We start from the raw sequence: 14,751 nt of genomic DNA on the forward strand, positions 1-14,751 counted from the left end.
CACGCGGTATATCCGAAGGTAACTTGTAGAGGACCAACGACGGGACGCGAGGATATAGAAAAGAACTGCAATATAGTGCATTTGATACTACTTGTAATTTTACAACAAACATACAAATAAAAACAAAGTTAGTAAGATAGCTGTGGCTAAGATTGGGGACATGGAAGGGTCATAAAATCGGTATGGCATAGTTGCGCTCTGCGGTCAATTGGGAGGCCTCGGCATGGCATAGTTGCGCCCCGAAGAAATCGGGTAGTAGAATGGACATTGCATAGTTGCACCCCGAAGAAATCAGGTAGCAGAATGGACATGGCATAGTTGCGCCCCGATGGACATAGTACTCAAAATAAATTACTTAAAATATTATAATGGTAATTGCATTGAAATTAGGTAGTCTTAGTAGATGATCAATTTCCTATTTAAAATAACACTTTTTTATCGATCACACACAATAAACGAACTGCATTTTTTGTTTGTACACCGACATCTTAACCCTACGGTACAAGGTTTCGAAAATTGAAACTTAGAACCATTGTCAATTGTTGACTCTTTACCCTTTTCACTAAACTTAACATTCATTTTAAATTAACCTCACTATACGCCACAGACGGTGAGAAAATCACTAATAAAATGTCAAGACTGCTAAGGCCCCATATTCCAACGGCTCACACATTTGAATATGTCGGTTAATAAAGTACTGCCAACTTCATGGTGTTCATTTTTACTGTAGGCTATCGATAATCACTGCATGAACAGTAGAAAAACAGTTAATAAAGTACTGCCAAATTCTTGATGTTCATTTTTACGGTAGGCTATCGATAATCGTTGCATAAACAGTAGAAAAGCAGTTAATAAAGTACTGCCAACTTCATGGTGTTCATTTTAACGGTATCGATAATGAATATTAAATCGAATAAGAAATCAATAAGGTTGGTTGATTACCAGGCTCGAGTTTCCGTAGTGTCTTTTTCTCTACTTATTTCATCGCGGCGCAATTATATCATGCCTCTTTTCTCTACCTGATGAGGACGGGGCGCAACTATGCCCACAAAACAGGGACCCTTTTTAATCTGCTGCATCTTATCTGACCGTGGGGCGCAACTATGTCCTGCCCCATAAAATTGTCACCGAAGAAGTTGACCGCATCTGTTCATTGTGTGTGTGTGCGTGCGTGAAAGGAGACATGGGAACACATTTTAGCCTATTGTTAAAAAAACAGAATATTTCCGCAGAAAATATCTACCATTCTCGATACTAAGTCGGAATAAGGGTTCGCTTACGTGTCTTGACCTCATGGGGAATAAAGAATACGAACAAAAGACTGGATTGTTCCTCTTCAAGGCGAGACAGCTTAGAACATCAGCTTTTGAAGTTTATGACACGAACTTACGAAGAGAGAATGCTAACTATTGAATTATACACTTTTATGCCTTTTTGTATGATAGGTTAGGACCAGGGCTATAGAAGGAAGGGCTGGCTCATAGCGAGTCGGAAAGTGATGCTGTCCTCCCAGCCGCTGTGACGTCATCACGGTACACAGCAAGTCCGCTCACAAATACAACGTAAAACTCCGTTGCAATAAGTGCTGGAATTATCGACCAAAAATAGGGCTAAAATCAACACCCCTCAATAACAAGTTATAAAATTAAACCCTAGGCATATGGCCTGTTTCATTCAATATTTTATAAACGCTAGTTGTCTTTAAAGACTTCAGTTTTAACAATTTCGTCGCTTTTCAAACTGATGTGCCTACTGAGCTATTGCTTCTTTCTTAAATATTTTGTGGTAGACTTTTATTTCCTTTCACGTGTCACATTTCCCTGCTGATTAAATTTTATATCCTAGGTCAAGGAGAGGCATTCCTTCATACATGGACAAGGTTGCTATATAGTATGGGACATGTGGACTGAAGCTGCGCGCCAGAACACATCAATGACGATAATGATAATTAGACTATTATTATAATATTAGTATTGTTAAATATTATATTATATTATGTATTATAATCATATTATAAATATACGTGACTGCTGGGTTTGCAGTGAAAGATCTGCCCTTGGGCAAAAAATCGATCAAGAATGAATATTACATCTGGAATGGAGCGTATTAAATGGACAGACAAAATAAGAAATGAAGCTGTGCTAGAAAGAGTGGATGAAGAAGAATAACGCTGAAACTAATCAGGAAGAGAAAACGAAATTACCTGCGTCACTGGCTAAGAAAACTGCTTACTGAAAGAAGTAAAGCTCGGGACAGAAGATATTAGATTATAACATTAAGATATAGGGAAGAGACTAAGAAGGCGGAAAATAGGGGAGATTGGATAATTTTGGGTTTGCAGTGAAAGATCTGCCCTGATACAGAAAACTCTGAATGACTGTATATTATTATTATTATTATTATTATTATTATTATTATTATTATTATTATTATTATTATTATTATTATTATTATTATTATTATTATTTCGATAACCAATAATTTCACTCCTGGTGGAAGTGCATGAAATCAAAGGGTTTTAAATAATCAGTTAACTACATTATATGGAAATAATGGAACAAATGTTTACCTTTTGCTAAGTAATAGTTAAAGATGTATATTGGTGGCAGAGTAATCTATTTTCATAAGATTGGTAAATTATCAAGTACATTTCATTCTATAATGATTCAGCTTATTTTATTTTTTCACTCATCTAATGAAGTTGCTGTTTTCTAAATGACTTCATCCACTTGGCATTCTTCTTAGCGCTGTTCCTCAGTAATTCTGCTCTCTGCCCCCGATTCAAGGACCTCAATCTCACAAATGTTCTCACACGTGCATATAGTTTGATAGCCTCGGAGCACACGTTTGAAAACTTAGTTTCTAGCAATATTTTGAAACGTTGTATTACTTGTTGCTCTTTGTCAATGGAGTTCCCGTGCATAGTTTTAAATTCAACTTCAAACATTTGTATAAAATTAAAATTAATAACAAGATTAGTTTAACGACTAGGATAACAAATCAAGGCGTAAAACAAGGTTGTCCGCGTCTCCTTGTTTATTATATGTATGTATATATATATATATATATATATATATATATATATATATATATATATATATATATATATATATATATATATATTAATGCACTTATTAAGGATTTGCAAATTGATTTGGCCACACATTTTATGATCGATAACAAACCCCTTAATACTCTGCTCTACGCAGATTATTTAATTATTATATTAGCTAACACCGAAGACAACTTACAAATGGCAATTCATAGGCTATATCAAAAAGAAAAAGAGTACAATTTAGAAATTTCTATACACAATACAAAAACCATGGCCTTTATTGGTAAAAATTCTATATGAACTGAAAAAGTTATCAATAACTTAGGAGTAGAGCAAGTAAATGCTTTTACTTATCTTGGCTGTAATCTCTCCTATATTCATTCTCCAGATATAGATAATAAATTAGCCAAATTTCAACAGCTGCTAACAACAATTGAGGAGTTTGCCGGAAGAAGGGCGTATACGTCAATATGGCGAATTGAGATATATGCAATCTAAAATTTTAAAACGCACCTGAATAAAATGTTATACACGCACGCAGCCCTGTCCTGCAGGTATGTACAGTACAATCAAAACAAAATTTCGCTACTATAATTATTCACTTCATTTTAAACCATTTTCCCGAAGAAGGGCGTATAGGTCTATCCGCCTTTCTTCCGGCAAAGCCCTCAATTAGAAATACACTGTTTAAGAAGATCCGGCAAGACACAATTTTGAAATTCTACAAAACAAAGGCCATTCCAACTTTGCTATATAGATCAGAAGCTTGGACTCTAACAACTAGTCAACTGAAAAGAATAGAAGCAGCTGAGATGAGATTACTAAGACCGCTAGCAGGCTACACTATGATCATAAATATAATGAAGGCATCCGACAAGAACTAAATATCGCAGCCATTACAGAGACAATCGACAAGTATCGGAGCAACTGGCATGAGCATGTTCTACGGATGCCGAATGATAGACTACCCAGGAGATTATTAAATTACAGACCCCTTGGATACAGAGATCGTGGACGCCCGAAGAAGCGATGGAGAGACCAGCTTTTCACCTGAGTCGGAACAGGCCAAATGACCTAATCCTGATAGCTATTGATGATGATGACATTTGTATAGTTTTTTTCCACTCTTCGGAAGGTTTAGTTAATCCACCGTAAGACAAAATCCCTACCCAAGTGTTTATAAAAAAATAATTTTCTTGTATGTAAGAACCAAACCAGAAGATTTATTACCAATAAGAAATCTGAGTGCAAGGAGTAAGCAGGAAATAATTTAAAAATATGCAGCTGAGAGAAGTAAGCTTGTTTTTCAGTATTTTATTGCTTGACTGCAAAGTTTAAACACTGTATTCTAAAACATTTACCTTTCTCTTCAGTAAATAAATTTGTTTTCCGCGTTCATCACACTTCAGACAATGTACTTCAGACACTACAGACGTTTCTTCAGATCCCTGTGTAATATTTACATATTCTGAGCTGCCGGTACTAGGTTCTAATCTTGGCTTCTTTGGACTAAATGTCTGAAGGTGATTAAAAGCAGCTTTTCGAATATTTCTCTTTTGATATCTATCTTCTCGGTTTGAGTCACTTGCAGCCTTGGAACTTGGAATATTTAGAGATGGGAGCGCATTTTTCTTCAATATCTTCCTTTCTTTTAACCCCAAAAGCCTGTTCTTCATATCATCTTCATAATCGGTCACACTTTCGAAATGATCACTACAGATATGTGCACACTTAATATTCACTTGGTCCTGCCTATGACACTCTTTAGCTAAAAGCACATCTTTCGGAAAACAGTGATAAATTACTTCGTGAGTGTCACGAGAGTCATTCGAACAGTTCGCTACAGCACAATTCACCATTTTTAAACTTAAAATACTATCATTAATAATTTAATAATAATAATAATAATAATAATAATAATAATAATAATAATAATAATAATAATAATAATTATTATTATTATTATTATTATTATTCAATACATAAAGAACTGTAATATACGCTAATTACACAACCAAATAGGCCTATATTACGAAACGGTGCACGTGAACTTGAATTACATTCAACACTCGTAACTCTGCAACCCTCACCGAGACCAACTGTACCGCAGTGACGTCAGAAAGTGGTGGGGTGGCTAGAGGGAGAGACTCAAGACGGCAAGCTGAACAACAAAGCATTGAGCCAGCCCTTCTTTCTATAGCCCTGGGTTAGGACAGTGACCGGCATGTTCCGTGCTCTGTGACGTCATACCACGGAGCCGCCACGCTCTTTGCTCTGCAAACTCTGCATACTGAGCACAGCGAGGAGAGAAGGTTCAACTGAACAGTGGTGGTACGGCGCCTATGCAATGACAGAGCGCGATCCATTCGCCTGAGGTGGTACGGGAACAGCACAATTACAATACATTTGTACGAAAACAAAACTGTACATCCGTGATAAATCAATGTAACAAAATATTTTGGTTTGTAATCAAATTTAATATACTTCTAATAATATGAAATTCATAATACGGCCAGCTGCAGAAGCGTTCGCATTATGTAAATGAGGCTCCGAAACTGCTATAAATATACAAATATACAAATAAATAATTTAAGCAGTACTACAACACTTTGTCTACTCGGAAACTTGAAAACAGTTCAAGTGTTTTTAACAGACATTTTTCTACACAATATACAGATTGAACTATATAGGCCCTAACTTGGTGAGTAGTATGCAAAGTATATTTCAACTTTTGAAACACACCATCACTTTGTGTTACTATCGTGCCCAAGCTAAATGCTTTGTCGAGATCAAACTGTGTTATGGATATGGAGGAATGGCGAAGTTTTTTATTTGTGGCAAGCTGTTTCAGCATGTAAAGAAATTCAATATACAATGCCATTATTCTGTATGCCACACAAATGATTATGACAAATATGGGGGAGAATATCGACAAATACTAATGCAGCAATTGAAAGATAAATTTTTAAGTGAAGCTAGGGAGCACACTGTCAGTGAATCAATGGTAAGCTTAAGGCTTAAGATATAGGATTTCACTAGCCATTGCAAAGAACATGCCTTCTTTTAATGACGGGGAATTTGCGAAGAATGTTGCCATCTTGACCGCAGAGTAGTTATTCCCTAGCAAAATACAGGAATGTGATTCCATCAATTTATCTGCAAGAACTGTCGTATCATTCCTGCACTGACGCCACTGCGCTGGTGCGTGTTAACAGTAATACGACTCAACTGCTCGCTCTTCCAAGCTCTTGAGACCTGACTGGCTCTTACGTCATAACTGCACTTTTGCCGGCCACTGGGTTAGGATATATAATGTGTTTTGTTTGTACAACTTTCAAATTAATCTGTATGTTTTATGCAGAGTGGTTGGATTTAATCATAGGTGAGGGAGCGAAACGTACAAAGAATAACTTGTTTGTAAAATACGTACGGTCAAAAGACCCGTGCACTGGATTTAAGAACAAATTTTGATAGTGTAGTGCATCTGCATGTATAATATTGCTGAATAAATCCATCTATCTGTCTACTTTTATCAGTCACCAAACACTAGTTATACTCATAGAAGAGAGTAAAAGAACCCCTATATACGCCATGAACGAAAATGAGGGGCATAAAGATAGAGCTGCATGCTTTCTTGATTTCGGCGCTGGAATGAGCTGGTGTAGTTTTCGTTTCATTCATTTTATTTATTATATTCCATAGATCTTACATTACCATTGAAGCTTTAAGATGTAGAACAAGTCAAAAACAGACAATAAGCCTACATAGCAAACAGAGTAATTAAATTTAGAAGTATAAACAATCCATCAGTTGAGATATGCAAAATGGTGCAATACCTAGCCAGCAGATTAGTTCAATTTACAAGCATAAACAATTGAGCTAAACAAAAATGCAATGTATTATTATATCAAGCAGATTAATTTAGTCAGCGACAGTCCTGAAGTATTTTTTATATTTGTGATGATTGGTTAATTAATATTAACCCGGCACACTCACATTGATATAAATTTCCAGACTCTAGACACCCAGGGAATTCTTCTTCTACAATAAAAATTCACTGAGAGCCAAGCCCGGGAATCGAACCCGGGACCTCCTGATCTAGAAGCTAGAATGCTGACCAACAGACCACGGAGGCAGTCAATGCAATACATAACAAGCAGATTAATTCAGTTTGAATGTTATGCGGAGTGTTTCAGAAATACTTTGACAAACCTTGGGGGGGGCATGTTCCTCACAACAAAACAAGAAAAAAGTTCATATAAACATATGTCCGAAAATCCGTAGTTTTTTAATTAATTAAAGAACATAATGAAAAATCTGTTAGGTATTGTCAGCTTGGTAGCAAGTGTTGCAACTTTAATCAATTCAGAAACTCATAACAAATGTTCAAATGACAGATGACTATAGTAAACAAGTCTCCTTGGCAACACATAGCCATATAGAATACAATGATACAGTATCATTCGATTACTTAACAAAATGAATTATTATCGATTACAAACTTAAGTTGTTGGATTGTAACTCGAAACGCGTTGAACGTAAACTTTCATTGTTACGAGTTTCTGAATTGATTAAAGTTATAACACTTGCTACCAAGCTGACAATATCTAACATGTTTCATTCTGTTCTTTCATTTTAAAAAAAAAAAAAAAAAAAAAAAAAAAAAAAAAAAAAAAAAAAAAAAACCCTAAGGATTTTCGAACATGTTTATATGAACATTTTTCCTGTTTTGTTGTGAGGAATATGCCCCCAAGGTTTTCAAAGTATTTCTTAAACACCCTGTATAATTCATCAGTTGAGCTATAGAAAATTTCGCAATACATAGCAAGTAGATTAATTCAATTGAGAAGCATAAACAATTATTAATTTTTGTACAATGTGTGAGTATATAAATTTGGTTCATTCTATTCTGAACCATTTCTCATGGTATTTCAAATCTTTAAGATAATAAATTAGGCAGTGCATTGAAGCCCATAATACATGAACAGTGAACACTTTTTTTTTAACAGCTTAGACTAGCAGAGTAAATATAATTTGTGCCTTGTATTAAAATTATGAATGTTTTGATTTGTGCTAAATGTATCTTAGTTTTTAATATAACATATCATTAGGGAAAGAATGTACTCACAAGTTAAGGTCAAGATCGGCACTAGTCTCCGATTGTCTTTTACTCCCGAGAGAGAAAAACCCGGTACTCAATTTAATAGAAGACTGAGTGAACCTCAGGGATGTTATGAAAGTTTTGGCAACGAGAAAGATTCCGTCATCACCCGGGATGGAACCCAGTCTCTTCCAGTCCGTAGCTAGATACTGTGCCAACTGAGCTACCCTATCTCAGCTTATAGTTAAACATTTTGTTTATGGTAGGCGTAGGACTAATAATTGCTTTACTTTCCACAGCATCCGTTTTGCTTTTAAATAATTGATCAGTATCGATATAGAGACTAGGGTACTGCGATAATTTCATGCTGTTATGTTGGCATGCAATTCCATCAATCATTCAGCTCTATATGCGTAGAAGATTATTAATTGCACTAGCCGCGGATACCGACGCAAAACGACAGCAATTATTAAAACATTCTCTTTTTAGTTCAAAAAATTGCACATAGTGTGTCCTGATACTACTGTCACTCGCATCGCGACGTTATTGTGACGACCAAACGTGAAATGTGCTGCATTGTAACAAATTCATCAATCTGTAAAAAAAAAGTTGATAGATTACTTAAGGTTCTGTAAATGCATTCTGTAGAGAAAACATGACATTAAAGTAAATGCCTGTTATAAATAATATATTTATTTATTTATGCTTTCCTTAGGTTTTGCCTGTAGCACATAACGAAGCCATAAAGATCAGACTTGCAATGGGATTGATTCTCTGGCATACTAGTATAAAAGACGTTCGAACTTTCAGGGGGGCAGACTGTAATTCTGACCATTATTTGGTAATTGGAGAATTAAGAGAAAGATTATCGGTAGCCAAACGAGTAGAGCAACAATATACAGTAAATTCAATATTCCGAAATTAAAGGACGAGGAAACTAAGCAACATTATCAGGTCAAAATTTAAAATAGGTTTGACGCTTTAGCAACTTCCGACGAAGTTGAGGAAGAATTAGATGTTAATAGTGTGTGGGAAAATATCCGGGATAATAGCAAAATTGCAGCTGAGTAGAACATAGGTTATTATGAAACTAACAAAAAAAAACAGTGGTTTGATAAAAATTGTTCCATGGTAGTAGAAAAAAGGAAAGAAGCAAAATTGAAGTTCTTACAGGATCCAGTTGAGGCGAATAGAAATAATTATTTCAATGAAAGACGGGAAACAAGTCGTACACTTAGGAATAAAAAGAGGGATTACTTGAAGGAAAAACTGAATGAGGTAGAAACAAATAGTACGAATAAAAACATAAGACATTTATATAAGGGTATAAAGGAATTTAAAAACGGATATCAGGAAAGGGTAAATGTGATAGAAGATGACAATGGTGAGTTGCTTGCAGACTCTCATTCAATCTTGAACAGATGGAAAAACTATTTTGGACAAGTACTAAATGTACATAGGACAAATAGAAATGATCGGGACGAAATTCAAATACAAACTGCTGAGTCATTTATACCCGAACCCACACCTTCAGAAGTCGAAATTGCGATAGAGAATCTGAAAAAGTACAAGTCTCCAGATATCGATCAAATTCCAGCATAATTAATACACGAGAGTGGAAGCGAATTATCCAGCAAAATTTATAAGCTTGTACTTGCTATTTAGGAAAAGGAAATTGTACCAGAACAATGGAAGGAGTCCATAATTGTACCTATTTTTAAGAAGGGGGACAAAACCAACTGTGGTAACTTTCGAGGAATATCACTTTTGTTGACGTCGTACAAAATTTTGTCCAATATTCTTTTGAGAAGATTAGCTCCGTACGTAGATGAAATTATTGGTGATCATCAGTGCGGTTTTAGGCGTAATAGATGGACTATTGATCAGATTTTTTGTATTCGACAGATACTGGAGAAAAAATGGGAGTATAAGGCTACAGTACATCAGTTATTCATAGATTTCAAAAAGGCATATGACTCAGTTAAGAGGGAAGTATTATATGATATTCTTATTGAATTTGGTATTCCGAAGAAACTAGTTCGATTAATTAAAATGTGTCTCAGTGAAACATACAGCAGAGTCCGTATAGGTCAGTTTCTATCTGATGCTTTTCCAATTCACTGCGGGCTAAAGCAGGGAGATGCACTATCACCTTTACTTTTTAACTTCGCTTTAGAATATGCCATTAGGAAAGTTCAGGATAACAGGCAGGGTTTGGAATTGAACGGGTTACATCAGCTTCTTGTCTATGCAGATGACGTGAATATGTTAGGAGAAACCCCACAAACGATTAGGGAAAACACGGAAATTTTACTTGAAGCAAGTAAAGCGTTAGGTTTGGAAGTAAATCCCGAAAATTCGAAGTATATGATTATGTCCCGTGACCAGAATATTGTACGAAATGGAAATAAAAACATTGGAGATTTATCCTTCGAAGAGATGGAAAAATTCAAAATCTTGGAGCAACAGAAACAAATATAAATGACACTCGAGAGGAAATTAAACACAGAATAAATATAGGAAATGCCTAGTTCTAGCTCTATCAAGGGCTGAGATAAGATGACCCGTCTGTCAGCGTCGGATTCACGAAGTAAACTCGGACCACTTATCGGACTTGGAGAGTCATCATAGGACTCAAAATGGGTCAATGAAAGCCTGCTCTGAGAATAGTTTCGTTAAGCTCAAGATTTTTTGTGTGTATTTCTTGAAGTGGTACAGTGAGCTTACTTATGGTATAACCTTTGGGTGGCTTCCACATAATCAGCTGGAATGGAATCGATCTTCCTTTTTAAATCAACCGTGAAGATATTATTTTTCGTAGGTTGTACAAGATGATAATGCTAAATATATTTTATAAATAGTGACATTATACAGAGTGAGTCGTAATTGTGTACTAAAAAGGATTGTAGAGTATTCTATATTCCAAGTATAAACAAATTTTGTCTCATAAACATATCGAGTTATGGCATCACTGTTGGACGCGCGAGTTGGCCCTACGTTGAAACTATCCAAGCATGAATCACTCAGACGATATTATACAGTACACAGCAAGTACAGGGACATCATTTTATTTTTACTAACATTTTTAATATTAACCTGGCTATACCTTTGGATCAACGCCGTTTGCTACCCCCTTCGATGATACTGGCGTAATATACAAACAAATCATTTTACTAGGTAGGCCTATAGGAGGGAAGAAAAGTAGTTCATCCATTTACGTAAACTAGGAAATATCGCGCTTTTGAGTTTGATCATTTTTATTAGGTTTTGTTTAATCAAAATACAGTATAGTATTAACAATGAGTGTTTTTATTCACGAACTGAGCTATCCATGCGGATGTATTCAATATGCAGTGTATGTTATACTGTATACAGCACATTAGCGTACACTATAGAGAATGAAGTTAAATTGAGAAATAATCATAATATGGATATTTAAACACATTTTTGAGAATGGTGGCCGTTCATTTCGATACATGCTTCAGTTCTAATGTGCATATTATCGCACTATAGACTATTGTACCTAATCCCAATTACCAGTTTCGTCCTTCGTAACTAGTAACTCATGTTGAAATAATTCTGTACCTACTCTATAAAAGAGTACCTTACGTACTGTAAATTCAATCTTCACTCTGCCCGATCCGAAAAAGATAAAATTACTCAGACATACTATCTACTGTCCGTCCAAGTGGTTATGTCGTAGGGTCGTAGAAAGGAAGAAAATCACGTGACAGTTAATTACTTAACGAGGCCCTTTTATTTAAGTTGTTTTAAACAGTTGTATAATATTACGTAAACGTCCAATTCCTAACAGAAATTAATGTTCTCACAAAAGAGCTAAGACGACAGCCCAGCCACTAGCTGGCGAATAAAAGCAGGTGGGGGAAACCGGGATATGACGTAGGCAAATGGACGACAGAACCTGTGCGAAAATGATTCAATATTGAAAGCTCTTTCGTCAATGGAAAACGCCAACATATTTTTGGAACGTACTGTTTACTATGATCGTAAGGCTACTATGACTATATATGCGGTCTTGGATCTGTGTGCAGGACGGTTGAACTTCATTAGTAGAAGGGGTGGGAGTGAAGTACATTCAAAAACTCAGGTACAATAAAAATTGAAGTAAAAATAAAATGATGTCCCTGTGCAATTATTGTTATTTAAGAGAGAGAAACTCTACAATCAGTCAACAGGTGCTGTAAGTATTTGCGCTTTGTGCTGACTTAACTACCACAACAAACGGTACCACTGTTAGCACGGTTGAACACGGTAGCCAATACTTCAAGATGAATCATCTGCGCATTACTGTCGTGCAGTGAAACGTCATTTGTATGAACGGTATCCAGACAGATGGAGTGGACGTAACGGGCCTGCTGTATGGCCTACGCGTTCACCTAAACTCAGTCCCTGCGACTTCTGAGTGTGGGACCACATGAAGGGACTAGTTTACTCTCAACGACACGCCACGAGAGAGCATCTGTTGAATGCAATTGTGGCTGCAGGAAATACAATTCGGGGCATTGTTCATGGCGGAGGAGGGCGGAAATTGTGTTGTGAAGTGAATGGTGGACATTTCAAGTATCTTCTGTGAACTTGCAATGTAAAGAACCACGTCATTAAACAACACTCTCAGAAAAGTAGCTGTTGTTTTTTTTTTCTTTTTTTCCAATCATCTTCATAATGAAGTTGGCACGACCATAAGTTTGTATGAAAAAATATGTTTCATTTTTAGTATAGAATACTCTGCACTACTTTATACTTAGTACACAATTACGACTCACTCTGTATGTCAGTGACCGGCATGTTCCGTGCTCTGTGACGTCATACCACGGGGTCGCCACGCTCTTTGCTCGGCAGTCTCTGCATAGTGAGCACAGCGAGGAGAGAAGGTTCATCTGAACAGTGGTGGTACGGCGCCTATGCACTGACAGCGCGATCCATTCGTCTGAGGTAGTATGGGAACAGCACAATTACAATACATTTGTACGAAAACAAAACTGTACATCCGTGATAAATCAATGTAACAAAATATTTTGGTTTGTAATCAAATTTAATATACTTATAATAATATGAAATTCATAATACAGCCAGCTGCAGAAGCGTTCGCATTATGTAAATGAGGCTCCGAAACTGCTATAAATATACAAATAAATAATTTAAGCAGTACTACAACACTTTGTCTACTCGGAAACCTGAAAACAGTTCAAGTGTTTTTAACAGACATTTTCCTATACAATATACAGATTGAACTATATAGGCCCTAACTTGGTGAGTAGTATGCAAAGTATATTTCAACTTTTGAAACACACCATCACTTTGTGTTACTACCGTGCCCAAGTTAAATGCTTTGTCGAGATCAAACTGTGTTATGGATATGGAGGAATGGCGAAGTTTTTTATTTGTTGCAAGCTGTTTCAGCATGTAAAGAAATTCAATATACAATGCCATTATTCTCTATGCCACACAAATAATTATCGACAAGTACTAGTGCAGCAATTGAAAGATAAATTGTTAAGTGAAGCTAGGGAACACACTGTCAGTGAATCAATGGTAAGCTTAAGGCTTAAGATATAGGATTTCACTAGCCATTGCAAAGAATATGCGTTCTTTTAATGACGGGGAATTTGCGAAGAATGTTGCCATCTTGACCGCAGAGTAGTTATTCCCTAGCAAAATACAGGAATGTGATTCCATCAATTTATCTGCAAGAACTGTCGTATCATTGCTGCATTGACGCCACTGCGCTGGTGCGTGATAACAGTAATACGACTGAACTGCTCGCTCTTCCAAGCTCTTGAGGCCTGACTGGCTCTTACGTCATAACTGCAGCATCTGCCGGCCACTGCTGTATGTTATGAAAGTATAACCTGAATACTGGTATTTTTCGTTGTTCGTTCAGGATAATGTACGGTTTATTTTATGAAATAGTGGTGTATGTATTTGCATATTAAGGTAATACAACTGAATACCTACTGATTTTGAACTGCTGCCCGGTTTCTTTTACACTTAAAATAGAATGTACTGTCTTCCTTCCGAAGTCCGAATCTGTTTTCCGGCGTCTATACTTCGTTCCATAATGTCTAACAGGAGAAGTAAACATTTCCGGCAGAGGAGGATATTAGTATAATTGCTATTCAATCAATGACACAGGTCTCATGCCACACTTGTATCTTGAAGTTGGACGAGGTAGAAAGATTCAGACCGCCCAAGTTCATGTTAAGCGTGAAATGAGATCACTACCATAGGTTGAACAGCAAAATTATACTTCTCTACTCCTCTGCCGGAAATGTTTACTTCTCCTGACAGACATTATGGAAGGAGGTATAGTTTTTAATTTTTTTTTTCATTTCATTTATTATATTCCATAGATCTCACATTAGCAATGAAGCTTTAAGATATGGAAGAAGTCAAAATTTTACAATATTACAATTACATTTACAATTTTTTACAATTTTTACAATATCTTACAAATTTGAGAATATCACAATTTTGCAATTTTCTACTATAATAATAATAATAATAATAATAATAATAATAATAATAATAATAATAATAATAATAATAATAATGAGCGCTTTTTAGCCGGAACGGT

The sequence above is a fragment of the Periplaneta americana genome, chromosome 5, assembly GCF_040183065.1.
Source record: "Periplaneta americana isolate PAMFEO1 chromosome 5, P.americana_PAMFEO1_priV1, whole genome shotgun sequence".
Taxonomy (NCBI): Eukaryota; Metazoa; Arthropoda; class Insecta; order Blattodea; family Blattidae; genus Periplaneta; species Periplaneta americana.